At 39.2% G+C, this 14,292-nt stretch overlaps 1 protein-coding gene across 1 annotated transcript in view; it reads left to right on the top strand.

Moving 5' to 3' along the window:
• The first annotated feature begins 12,986 nt into the window (after positions 1-12,986).
• The window catches only part of LOC105873714 (uncharacterized), a 47,073-nt gene continuing 45,767 nt past the window's right edge, over positions 12,987-14,292 (top strand). The window contains exon 1 of the mRNA XM_076008941.1: positions 12,987-13,254. The gene's annotated coding sequence lies outside the window, so the exon portion shown is untranslated. The remainder of the gene's footprint in view (positions 13,255-14,292) is intronic.

The raw sequence follows: 14,292 nt of genomic DNA, 5'->3' as shown, positions 1-14,292 counted from the left end.
TGGTCAAAACTGCTTTAAGAATTTGTTAAAACATAGACTTTGGAAATGGAAATTTGGGGGCCTGCCACAAACTTATTGAATCAGCAACTCTGTGGGCGGGACCCAAGAATTTGCATTTTTATTAAGTTTCCAGGGGATGTTCATGCTGCTAGTCTGGGGCCAACACTTTTGAGAACCACCGATCGAAATCACTAAATTTTTGAATTTGAATTTTGTATTTTGAATTTTTGTGACTAAATTTAAAAAATTTTAAACTGTTTTTGATATCTTCTTCACTATAAATAAATATTGGGACATATATCCCTAAAGTAAATTATTATCACTTATTATTCAATACTGATCTTCTCTATGCTAGGCACTGTTCTAAGTATTTGAAATACAGCAGTTAACAAAACAAGAAGAAAGAAAAAAACCTCTGTCCTCATAGAGCTTAATACAAGAGGGAGAGACAGGCAATCAGAGCAGGGAAGGGGGTGGAAGTATTGGAAATGCAATTTTAAATATGGTGGTGGAGAGAAGGCAGTGAGTGAGCTCACTTAGATGGTGACAAAAGCAAAGACCCAGAGAAGATGAGAGAGCAAACCATGGTTATATATATAATGGAAGAGCATTCCAGGCATAGATCTTTTAAAATCCGAGAGTGTGGGAAGAGAGAGAAAGATACTGAAGTCCTCTGACATGAAGAAGAGGGAAAATATAGGAACTTTAAATATTAAATCAAGATTTTAATAATTACATTTGCAGTACAGGCAGGAAACAATCATACATGCTTTTGGTAGTTGTACAGGTGATACAACCTTCTAAAATGTAAATGTGACAGTATACATCAAAGCCTTAAAATGTTTGGCAATGCTACTTCTAGGAATCTGTTCTCTTACATAATCAGAATATGTTATAATATTTATCACAGAACAGAGATAAATTAGATATAATGTACATTACTAGTTAATTGAATAAAGTATGATACATTGAGAAATGGAATAATATGACACTAAAATGGAATAATATGACATTAAAACCATTTAAAATTATATTTAAGAAAATGCAAATGATCCTATATTAATATTACATATAATTCTCAGTAAGAATCTCCAGGCATCAAGTGAGTAATCTAATATTGAAGAAAGTTAAAGGTTTCCACAGAGTTTCCCTTCCAACAAAAGTTCACATTTTTGACCAGAAACAAGTCACATGACCACACTTAGTTTCGAGAGAGGCTTGAGGAAATTAAATCTTTAGATTTTTAACCTTTATAGTAAAGGAAGGAAAGAGACAGGGACATTAAAAATGGGTGTCGTGCTAACCAATCTATAACATATAAAATAATTACTAAATGAAAAACATGTATGTACAAAGTTGTACATACATTAAGATCTCATATATATATATTGTTTATGCACACAATGCATATGCTAAAAAATGCATATCATCATTATGTGCACAATGATTCTTTAAGTATTGTGGGTTTGAAAGGAAGTTTTATGTTTTTCTAAATATTTTTTACATTTTCATAAATTGATTTAATTTTTATAATGGCTCTCCATTTCTGGTATGGCCAAAAAGATTCCTACTGGGACTGGCCCTCTCACAGGTAATACTTATAAACTCTGGGCAAAACACACACATACACATCAATGACCCAAAGGTACTGGAGAGTGGACAAAAGCAGGCAAATTATGTGAAATAGTTGAAACTTGGAAGAAGGGAATGGTAGGGCGTTAGATCACATTTTTATGACTTTTAGCCTGAGGACAGAATGAAGTTAATGTGACAGGGATAATTTGATAGAAAACATCTTTTTGACATGAAAAACCATATGATGGAGTTGAAGGCAACCACAGTCACTGGAAACTGAGGGGAAAGTCCCAGAAAAGAGACTCAAAGAGTGGGCAACCCAAATTCTGTCCATTAACTCCATCTAAGTCTCTGTCTGAAATGTGATAATGCATGCATAGCATAGACCAAGGACAGAAGAACTGAACTTTCATTTGTGCTACTCACCCAGAGACAGAGTTTGAAGTTTGAGTTCAATCAAGTTAATTGCTTAATAATACAAAAGCATTAGCACTCTGCAGAGGAGAATACAAAGTCTGGAATCTCCACAATTCACCATTGTGATATGTAAACAAATAAAAATTGCTTGACATTTGAAGGATTAAGAAAACGTGACCTCATTTCAAGGATACAGACAATCAGCTCAGAAACTGGAATGGGCAGATGAGACAATTAAAGTGGCTATTATAATTATGCTTAATGAAATAAAAGGAAAATATTCTCAAAATTAGTATAAATATTTTCATTTTAAAAAACTTAGCAAAAATAGAAACGACAAAGAAAAAACAAAATTCTAGACTGAAAATACACTGTCTGAAATTTAACAGATAAAAATTTTTTTGAGTTGGAGTCTCACTCTGTCTCCCAGGCTAGAGTGCCATGGCATCAGCCTAGCTCACAGCAACCTCAAACTCCTGGGCTCAATGTATCCTCCTACCTCAGCTTCCCAAATAGCTGAGATTACAGGTGCATGACACCATGCCTGGCTAATTGTTCTATTTTTAGTAGAGACAGGGTCTTGCTCTTGTTCAGGCTGGTCTCAAACTCCTGACCTCAAGTGGTCTCTGCCTCAGCCTCCCAGAGTGCTAAGATTACAGGCAAGAGCCACCATGCCCAGCCTGAAATTAAAATTTTGCTGCATAAATTTACCAGCAGAATGGAAATTACAGGGAAAAGAGTAAGCAAATTGGAAATAGATCAGTAGAAATTATCCAAACAAGTGAAAGAAAAATGATTTCGAACTCCTGACCTTGAGCAATCCTGCCGCCTCAGCCTCCCAGAGTGCTAAGATTACAGACATGAGCTACCACACCCGGCCTAAGAAAAATGATTGAAAAGAAATGAACAAAACCTCAGTGACCTGTGGGATAATAAAGTGTCTTACATATGTATAGCTGGAATCCCATAAAGAGAGAATAAGATGCACAAAATATTTTAAGATATAGGCTGAAATTTCCTGAAATTTGGTGAATAATATAAATGTACAGATTTAAGAATCTCAGAAAACTCCAAGCCGGATAAATGTGAAGAAAACCATAGGTTGTATCCTAGTTAATCTGCTGAAACCCAAAGATAAGAAAATCTTCAGACCCAGGGGAAAATGACGTATTACGTGTACTTAAAAACACAGTGAGAATTACTGATGACATCGTTAAAGACTACAAAGGCCAGAAGATGTAGTGGCTACATATCATTAGAGTGCTGTAGGAAAAAACAAAACAAAAGAAAAAAACTTTTAGCCTCAAATTCTATATCTAGCAAAAATATTACTCAATAATGAAGGGGAAATAATGGCATTTTCAGATAAAGGGAAACAAAGACAATTTATCCCCAGAAGACTATAAAGTTCTTCAGGTTGAAGGGAAATGATAGCAGATGAAAATTCAGTTCTTCAGAAAGCAATGAAGAGCATCAGAAATGGTGTATAAAAGATGGTTTTTACCTTTTAAATTCTTTAAAATACTTAGGATTGTTTATAACAAAACATGTAACGTGTTCTTATGTGGATTATAAGGTATTTAGAGGCAATAAAGAATAAATAAGGTATTTAGAGGCAATAAAGGTATTTAGGGTATTTATACCCTAAAGGTATTTATAAGGTATTTAGAGGCAATAAAGACAACTCTAGCATAAAGAAAGCAGGATGGACTTATAGCAAATTTTCTAAATTTTATGTGATATAGTACAATCTTAGCTTTGTGTAGACTGTGAAAGTCAAGGATGCATAGAACAATCCATAGAGAAACCACTAAAGAGTAATGCAAAGTGGTACAGCCAAAACCACAGCAGGTACATTAAAATGAACTTCTAAAAACATTCAAAAACTCCTAACAGAATTAGGAAGGGAGATAGAGAGGAACAAATTCAAAGGGGATAATCAATGCAAATAATATATTAGACATTAATCTAACCATAATAATAATTACATTAAAAGTAAATGATCTAAAAACTCCAATTAAAAAGCAAAGACTTTCATAGTGGATAATAAGCAAGACCCAATCTCTAAGATCCAGACATTAATTAAAAAGACACAGATAACTTAAAAGTAAATAGATTGAAAAAGGTATACTATAGAAATAATAAGCATAAGATAGTTGGAATGGTTATATTAATATCAGACAAAACAGACTTCTTGATGAAGAATATTAACAGAGATAAAGAGGGATGATTTAGGCCAGGCATGGTGGTTCACACCTGTAATCCTAGCACTTTGGGAGTTTTAATGAAGACAAAGAAACCATATCTAAACCATATCTGAGTTGGAGGTATCAGATGTTTATTAGAGATCAACACCTATGGAAAGAATGGGAAGAAGCAGGAATGGGCAGACAAAGAAGTTGAACTACATTGCAGACCCTACAGAGCCCTTGACATTCTGGTAAGGAGCTCTGGAGTAAGTGTTTTCACAACTGAGTGTTCTGCATTGGACCTTTTTACCCTCAATTTGCTTATTCCCCAGATGTAGGCTGTCCTGCAAAGGTCATGTCCTTGGGTGAGGCAGGTCTCGGTAGCTGAGGCCCACCCTGAAGTAGCTGAAAGCTTGAATTATCTTCTAATTGCATTCCCCATGCTCCAATCTGGCCAGCAAGTCCTTACTTGAAGGAAAATCTGAGCATGCAACTCTATGTCTATCATGCTCCATCCCTTGCTCTGCTCAGATAGATTAATAGTTATCCATATATATCTGGGAAGTGCTTCCAGGATGTTTGTGTGCCTCTCTGCCTGAGGAGGAATTGGAAGAGAGAGCTTAGTGGGATAAACCACAGCCCCTGCTGCTACGGTGATCTCAGGGTCACAAAAGATAACTCATCATCTCTCTTCTACAGAATCTGTTCTCAGCTACCAACTCTGTTGACCCAAGATATTTGTCATTATGCTCTTCTCAGATCAGAGATGCTGCTCTTGTATATTCATGCCACAACTGGACAAGGGATACTAATTTGATCACTGGTTTCACATGTTTTCTTAGCTGCCCACATTGTGTAATAGCAGTCCCCTTCCTATTGATATCAGCGTACTTTACCTCTACCAAAACAGTGACTGCTCCTCTTGCCTGCTGGTCCCTAAACACAAAGACCTCAAAGTATCCAGGCAGTATCCATAGCTTATAATTCAATTGTACTAATGATGTGTCTACTGGTGAAAATGTCTCCCCTCTGGGGACTAGTGCCTCTTACTAGCATTGGCAATGGCAGTGATGGCAAGTACATTCCATTCCTGCCTCTATCCCTTGCTTAGTATTCTGATATATTCTTCCCCATGGACACATCATATAAAGTCTTCGATTCAATGCAAACATTGTGTGCAGGACAATTTTCACCCCAACTTTACAGAGTATTGCCTCTAAGCTCTGTGGCAGAGGATGTGTTTCCAAACTCTTGGCCATTTCTGGGTGCTCTAGGGTGTGATGTGGCCAGTTTCAAAGTAAAGGGCCCATTTCTGTATCACGTGTGCTTTGAAGTAGGTTGCCTGGTTTATGCAAGGTTTTGTGAGATCCTATGGTGGTGGATGCCCTTAGGTGGGATTGTTGGTTACAGCCCTGTAGGGAGACAAGGCAAACCAATCCTTATGTTACTTTTAGTGACAACATGTCTCTTTTAGTGAGAACAATCCACTGGCACTTTCATGGTGAAAGGAGCCTAATGTAGTCAACTTGCAACCAAGAGGTTGATTGGTTTTCCTGAGGAGTGATGTCATATTAAGACCTCAGTGTTCCTCTTGTTTGTTGGAAGAATAGTTATTCAGCAGCTGCAGCAGCTTGGCAATGCTTGGTAAGTGGAAGCCCATGGTTTGGGGCCCATGAATAACTCCTAGCTCTGCCACTGTGACAACTTTATTCTTGTGCCTATTGTGCCAGCACTACAGTGGCTGATAGCAGGGTCCAGCTGACATCCACTGGCTGGGTCATTTTGTCTACTTTATTGTTTAATGCCTCTTCCATAGTACCTGCTCTCTGGTGGGCATTAACACATGAAAAGACCTTTACAGTTTATGTCTACTCCTTTATGTCCATCCACTTTCAGATCTACATCCAGATCTCCTTGTTTCTGTTCTTTTTTTCTTTCCGGGTCTCTCTGATCAGAGGGATAAGCCATTTGCCACTGCTCATGAGTATATATTCTAACCTTGGACCGTTCTTCTCCACACAATACGGATGATCAGGTATATTAACTGAAACACTGTGCATTGCGAGGATGCTTCCTCACCACTGGCTTTCAGAGCCATTCCTGAATGAGGCAATAATGCAGCTGCTATTCATTTTCGACTACACCCACATACCAAACCAACTATAGCCAATTGTGTGGAATCCTTTATATAGCAGTATATATGAGCTGAGATGGGGTGCTGATGTAGCATGTAGTGGATTCCATATGCTTGCTTAGGTCTACTGTTTCTGGGTGTACCACTTCTGTCTCATGATGGATTTTTACTGAGCCCACTGACCCTGTGATTTGATGGGTTTGACAGGTTCTACCTCATAATGGGAAGTTCTGATGGGGTAGTCATTTGGTGTCCCATGATCATACATTCCATTTTTACTAGGATGCAATAGCATACCAGGAGATATCTTGCAAAGGCATGTAATTCTCCACTGTAGATGGTTTGGCCCCACTCCAGAAACCCAGTAGCCTATGGTAGAATTCTTTTACTGGGGCTTGCCACAAACTCCCAATGACATCTCTTCCTGCCACTGCTACTTCCAAAACCAAGTGTTAAATGTCAGTTGTATATGTGTGTGGGGATCTATTTCTGGACTCTATTCTGTTCCACTGATCTATTTGCCTATTTTGACACCAGTATTATACTGACTTGATTACTATAGCTTTATAATAAGTTTTAAGGTCAGGTAGAATAAGTAGAGTAAGCTTTCCAACTTTTTCTTTTTCAAAGTTGTTTTGACACATTAAATTTTGAGAGTATTGCCAAATTGTCTTCCACCTATAATATATGTGTAAATAATTGCATACTTGATTCCTTTCACAGTTGATATTATCAATCTTTTAAATCTTTATTCATATGAAAAATATTCAGTTTTTAATTTACATACCTTTAATTATTATGGAGGTTCTTTTATCTATTGATAAAAGATTTTTCTCTCTATCTATTTTATCTATTTATCCTGTCTTTTATCTATTGGGTTTTTGATCTATGTCTTTATAATTTTCTGAAGAAATATGTTTTCAGATAATTTAAATTTTGAAAATTTTGACTTTGTTTTTGGTTCCATTGTGAATTTTGAAACTTTTTATGTAGTCAAATTTTGTTTTCTTGATTTCCATCTTGTTTTTGATCTCTTGCACACCATGGGAACTTTCTCCTTTATATGTTACAATCATTCTTCACTAGAGAATCTACTTTCTTCTGAGCCTTTTACATCTCCTTTTGTGTTGTAGCTTTCCCCCATCAGTCTTTGACTTGTTTAAATTCTCTTAAATTAAAATATGCCATCTTCTAACATGCATCCTCATCTTTCTTTCCATTAACACACAAGCTTCTTGAAAACTGATATTATCTGGGTGTTTCCCCTTCCTCAGTTTATAAGCACACTTCAATCTAATGCAGGAGGGCTTTTTTCTTCATCATTACTCTGAAACAATTTCTACAAAGACCCTCTTCCTGTTTCAAATCCAGAGGATATTTTCTTGTCTTATCTTAGTGGATTTTTGTGTTGCATCTAGCATTTGATCCTTCCCTCTTCCTTGAAATATCTCACCACTTTTTCCTCTAACAGCACTTTCCTTCATCTTCTGCTCCCTCTGTTTCTCCTCTATTTCTGATATCATCTCTCTTTTCTCATCTTCTACCGGTTGGTATTTTCCAAGGCTCCATCTTTGGTGCCTTGCTTTTTCTAGACTATGTGCTTTTCCTGATTGATTGCATCTCTTTCCTATAATAGTCTGTAAGAACCACCACTTTCAGATGTATTTTAGTTACATTTGCTTGACTTGAGACAATATTTGGATTATGAATTCGTATTGTACACATCTGCAGCACATAAGATCCTACACATTTTTTCTTCATGTGTGTAACACCATTTTCATGTAGTATCTGATTCTTGCCACTTCTTACCTTATATCCAGCTAAGGGTGGAAGGGAATGTTGAACAGAACACGTCCCCACAATATGATCATCCTGGAGTGTTTTGACAATAAGAATTACTTTTGTTGTTTAACATAAGATAAGCATCATAAGCTAGTGAGAGTAACTTAAAAATACACCAGAATGCATTCTTTAAAAACGTTTTTTATTGTGGTAAAATATATATAACATAAAATTTAATGTCTTTTCCACTTTTAAGTGTACAGTCAATGTTATTAAATATATTCATAGTGTTGTACAACCCTCACCACTACCCATCTCCATCACTCTTTTCATCTTATAAAAACTGAAACTCTATATCATTTTTTAAAGACTGGTCAAGTGAAGCAGTGAGAGTGGGGAAGGAACAAAGGAATCTGTAACTGGTTGTGATCTATTAGTTGTAAACACCACTGCACTTGACCAACCAGAAACTCTATATCCATTAAAAAATAATGCCCTATTATCCTCACCCTTTATCCCTGAAAATCACCATTCTGATTTCTGTCTCTATGCTTTTGACTACTCTTAAGTGCTAGGTTTGAGCAGAATTCCCATATTGGAAATTTGGTCCCCAGTGAGGCGGTGATGGGAGGTGGGGACTTTAAGAGGTGATTGGGTTGTTAAGAGTAGTTCATATCACTTTCCTGGGATTGGGTTAATTCTTGCTGGAGTGAATGAGTTCTCACTCTTGCAGGATTGGATTAGTTACCACAAAAAGCCATTGTTATAAAGTGAGGCTGCCCCTCATATTTTGCACCTTTTGCATGCTTATGAAATAAAGTATCTTTCTTAATTTTATCTATCTATTTAACTCTATCTTGTGTATCTCAGTTCACTACTTCTAGGGTGATGCACATTCCAGATTGCCCAGGATAGGTTTTATGCCTGTTGTCCAAGTGTAGTTATTAGTAGCACCCTTTTTACTGTCAAAACTGTCCTGGCTTAGATGAAAAATTATATGGATATATTTGCCTCTGTACCAAAAGAAATTGGTACAGAGAATTGGTACAGAATGTCATTTAAGACATTCATAAAACTGTAGTGTAGTGTAGTGGTTAAGAGCATAGCTCTTAGTCAGACTTTGGGAATTTACATCCTTGCTTTACCACTTACAAGCTATGTGATCTTTTGGTGCCCCAGATTCCTCCTCAATAAAATGGGGATAATAATGGTCTCTTCCTCAGCACTAAATTGAATCAGGGGCCAGCAAACTTTTTCTGTAAAGGTACAGAGAGTAGATATTTTAGGCTTGGTGGGCATATGGTCTCTGTCATAACTATTGGACTAAGCTGTTGTGGCACAAAAGCAACCACAGATGATACATAAAGGAATGAGCATGGTTGTGATACAATCAAACTTTATTTCTCAGCTGGGCGCAGTGGCTTGTGCCTGTAATCCTAGCACTCTGGGAGGCCGAGGCTGGAAGATTGCTCAAGGTCAGGAGTTCAAAACCAGCCTGAGCAAGAGCAAGACCCCATCTCTACTAAAAATAGAAACAAGTTAATTGGCCAACTAAAAATATATAGAAAAAATTAGCTGGGCATTGTGGCGCATGCCTGTAGTCTCAGTTACTTGAGAGGCTGAGGCAGAAGGATTGCTTGAGCCCAGGAGTTTGAGGTTGCTGTGAGCTAGGCCGATGCCACGGCACTCTAGCTTGGGCAACAGAGTAAGACTCTGTCTCAAAAAAACAAAACAAAACAACTTTATTTATCAAAACAGATATAAGGACATATTTGCCCAAGATATGTAGTTTGCTGACCCCTAAATTAGATTATATAATCTAATTATATGTAATAATTAGATTATTACATATATATGTAAAAGAATTATTAATTTAAGGCTTCAGCAGGCAAAGGAGACTCCCTTGATCTTTGGCAAGGAATTGACTCCAAAACAGGAATGTGTGGAAATTTGAAGCAGAGAAAACCACCTGAACAAAGATGTGGAGGCAGGATTAGTCTGCTCTAAGATATGTGAGGGAAAGTGGTAGCTGATGAGGCCTGATCCTGGAAGGCTGAGTACTTGAAGCAAAGGCATGAAAGGTTCTTGAGTAATGAAGGCATGTTAGAGAAGCTGACTTTTTTATTATGAATGCAATACTAATTAGAGTGGGATATGATTCTGGGAAAAGTGGGTTGGGAAGATAACCCGGAGTCCACCAAACTTCACCTTCTGTTCAAGGAGAGGTAAAGCTGAGACTAGGGGGAGTGGTTTGCCTAAAAACCACTGCTGTTGCTTGTTGCTGTTAGCCACAGAGGGGTGGGGACTTGAATCATGGCTCTGCCACATAACAGGAATCTGAGATTAGACAGGGATTAAATTTGTCAAAGTCTCCTCTTTCAAATGTGGTTCAAGATCCTTAACTCACAAGGTTATAATGAGCAATGAATGGAGGTATAAGTAAAATGTTAGAGTAGTGGAACCTAGTAAAGGTTCCACTAGTAAAGTAAGGAACTTAGTAAATGTTTAATGAATGGTAGTGAATGGTGTTGTTATTATTATTTTGGGTAAAGAAGAAAGCCAATGAGAAGCTGAGTGAGACCCATCATGAGGGTTAGTGGGACCTCTGCGGAAAGAATGGACCTCTGCAGAAAGTGTAGGTAACAATTTAATTACATTCAGCTGCAACCACAAGTAATCTTCCAGGAGCTGCCATGTGTACAGTGCTGTCCTAGGCAGTTGTGGAGGGCAGATGGGAGAATCAGTTAAACTTTCCATCTTCACCCTCTCAATACTGTCCTTAAACCTTGGCTTCTAGCCATCCAGGATATTTACAGGCAAATTCTACAAGTTGTTTTCTGCTTGTGGATCTTTATATCCACTGTTCTTCTGCTGATACTTCCCTTCTCCGCCTGGTTTTCCTGACAAATTGCTGGTTCTCTTCCAAGACTCAGTTGAAAAAAATCATGTCATAGGTCTTCTGAGAGCCTCTAACCCCACCCAACCACAACTGTCCAGCCCCTGGCAGAGGTAGTCACTTCTTACTGTGCCCCAATAGCACCAGTTATGTCCCTGTCAGATCTGTCACTATCCAACACTGAGCTCCTCCCTTGCATTTCCAAGCATGGCAATAATAAATGTGTGTAAGCAATAAATGTGTATGGATTGAAGGAATGGATGAGCTTACATTATGGAGGAAGAGTCAGCAGACATAAATGTTTATTGAACAAAAAAGCATAGATTCCAACACAGTCTTGCCTTGAGTAGCTCTCAGACTGTCCATTTGGGCTGCTATAACAAAATACCAAAGACTGGGTGGCTTGTAATAACAGATATTCATTTTGTCACAGTCCTGGAAGCTGGGAAATCCTAAGATCAAGGTGCCAATAGATTTGTTATCTGGTGAATGCTTGTTTTCTGGTTCCTCCTGTATTCTCACTTGGCAGAAGAGGCAAAGGCCTCTCAGGCTTATTTTATTAGGGCACTAATCCCATTTATTCTGCCTTCATGACATAATCACCTACCAAAGGTCCCACCTCCTAATACCATCACCTTGGTGGTTAAGATTTCAACATATGAATTTTGGTGGGACACAAACATTCAAATCATAGCATATACAAAGTGGGAGGAAGACACAAACACAAGAAATCCCAGTTCCAGGTGACCAGGTCTGTGATGGAGGACAGCATATGCAGCTATGCCCATTAAAAAGAACATGTGCTCAGGGCTCTGGAATAAAAGCCTAGAGGGAAGGAACGTTGGAGGCAGCTTTGAGTAGTTTTCCTGGCATATGGTTGGGAAGGACATTCCAGATGCATGAAGTCCATGATGGCTGGTTTTAAAGAGCTTGGTGAACTCTGAGAATCTGTAGTGTATTCAGGCATTAGTTAGCACTGGACATTCTGTAGCAATAACATTATATTGTATTTATTATTAACAAACTATGTAGATTCTAAAGTGTTTTTCTCTGGCACCAAAACTTCCTTTTTTACATCAGCAAACATTGAATCAAATGAGTATTTCACAACCTTTGTCTACTTTACGAATGAGAGAACAGAGAGCTAACGAGGGAAAGTGGCTGGCTCGTGGCCAAAGAGCAAGTTCAAGACCAGTTTGTGAGGAGGATCTAGAGGTTATGAATCGTCCTTTAGTCTTCGCCCAAACTCTTCCCCTCTGCTCCTATCTGACCTGTCTTTAGCAGGGGACAGAGACTTTCCATCCCCATCAGAGAAAGCTTCCCAGGAGAGGTCACTTGAATTTCATTTTCCAGGATGATTAGCTGGAGTTCACCAGCTAACTTCTAACTTCCCTCTCCCAGTGCCATCTCTCAAGGAGAATATTGCTCCTTCTTGACTTTTCCACCTCAATTAAAGCCTAAATTAAATAACCTATCTCAGTGAACATGCTTTAAGTGCTCAATAAACATTTACTATTATTATTATTATTATACCTCAAATTGGGAAAGTGAGGCAATGCGACCGAGATCGACTGATTTAAACCCTCTGAACTTCACTCTTCTCATGCGCATAATAACTGGGGGGCTTCCTTTGTCCCCTAGTCCCCTTCCTCATCTTTGCGCTTTGCACCTTCCGCTGTGTTCTCATTTTCTGTACATCTTAGCTAGATAGTTACCCCAACTTCATCCTCGGATACCTCTAATTCTTTCCTAGTTTATGTCACTGCTCCCGCCTTGTCCCCGTACACCTTTCCCATAGCTCTCGCATTCCAGTTCTCGCCTCCCGCCTCCCGGCTCTTATTGTAAAAATGCTCTTCTGTACGGAACCAACACCTACTCGAAATATGGCGCTACCCGCTGCGTCACACTTTCCTCTCCATGGGCGCGGCCATGTCAATTCCCGTTTACTGCTGGAAAGTCTCGCGATAAAGGCAAGTCACAGGCTGCACCAACTTCCTCTGGAACGCTAGGAGTTCCGCAGCCTCACAGCGGAGGGAGCCGGCGCAGAGCGATCCGCTGAGGGCTTTGCAGGAGAGGTGGGAAGTTGAGGTGTCCGGCTCTGAGAAGAGTCAGGCGCTGGTTAGGGCGTCATGTTTGCGCCGCGATTGAGCGTCTGTAGCGGCCTGTAATTGCGGACCTTGTGGTGGTTAGTAATTAAGGGGACCTGTCCCAGACAGTGATCGCCGCCCCGTGGGGCTCATTATTTAGTGGTGTTCTCAGTGGTGAGTTCTGAAGAGGGTCAGCGACCGACTGGGGATTCGTGGGGCTTAGTGATCGGGCGTGTCTGTGTGAGTGATTCTGGGTCTCTCAGGGTCACCGTTTGGAGGTCATGTGCTGCCCTGAAGGGGGACAGCTGTCATTAGGGTTATTTTAGGAACCTAGTGGGGAGATCAGTAAATGGGGGCCGTACTTGACAACTATTAGGAGCCTGTGTGATAGCTTGGGGAGAAGGCTGAGCATGATCAGTGATTGAGATTCAGCCCTGATTAAAACAATTTACATTCAGGCTGCACTCTCCACATATTGTGCTCTGGGTTTTCTTGTGTGGGTTTATGCCTATAAGTATGTGAGAGTAGGGTTGGAGTTCCCATCCTTCCCCCAGAGGTTCTGCATCCACCCTTGGATAGATCTCCTGAAAAGACTTAAAGTAGTTTCATTCTCAGATCCTACTGTCTTATTGCTAGCAGAGTGCTTCAAGTCTTTCTTCAAAAACTCTTTATTAAAGCTCATATGCCTTTTCCCTGCCCTTCAGTCTATGTGCTCTATCTAGCCATATTCAACCACATTCTTTGTATCAGCTTCCACCTTTAAACTCAAGACTTGCCAGTCTATAGCACCAGCCCACACCTTTCTTCCAAGCTCCAGCTCTACATAGCCAACTGTCTTGTAGACACCTCCATGAGGTTTACTCACACACTTCTTAATCATAACATGTTTAAAATATTAAAACAGTTTATCATCTTCCATCACCCTACTCTACTTGCTCATCATACTGCCTTCTACATCATGATGAGTGGCATCACTCTTCATCCAGATGGCCATACTAAACACCCTGGAGACATGTAGTTTCCTCCTTCCATTCTTTCCCCCTAACCAATTAGTGGTCAAATCCTGGTGTTTCTGCCTCATTGACATCTCTCTGATTTTCCTCCCCATTCCCACTGCCCTGGTTTTAGTTCAGTCTGCATCATTCCTTGCCTTAAGCCTGTATCAGGAAAACCCTGTATCAAAATGTCGAACACTGTAGGGATGTCAGAGGA

The sequence above is a fragment of the Microcebus murinus genome, chromosome 12 (assembly GCF_040939455.1).
Source record: "Microcebus murinus isolate Inina chromosome 12, M.murinus_Inina_mat1.0, whole genome shotgun sequence".
Taxonomy (NCBI): domain Eukaryota; kingdom Metazoa; phylum Chordata; class Mammalia; order Primates; family Cheirogaleidae; genus Microcebus; species Microcebus murinus.
The sequence above is the reverse complement of the archived record's forward strand: the minus strand, read 5'-3'. Positions and strand labels throughout refer to the sequence as shown.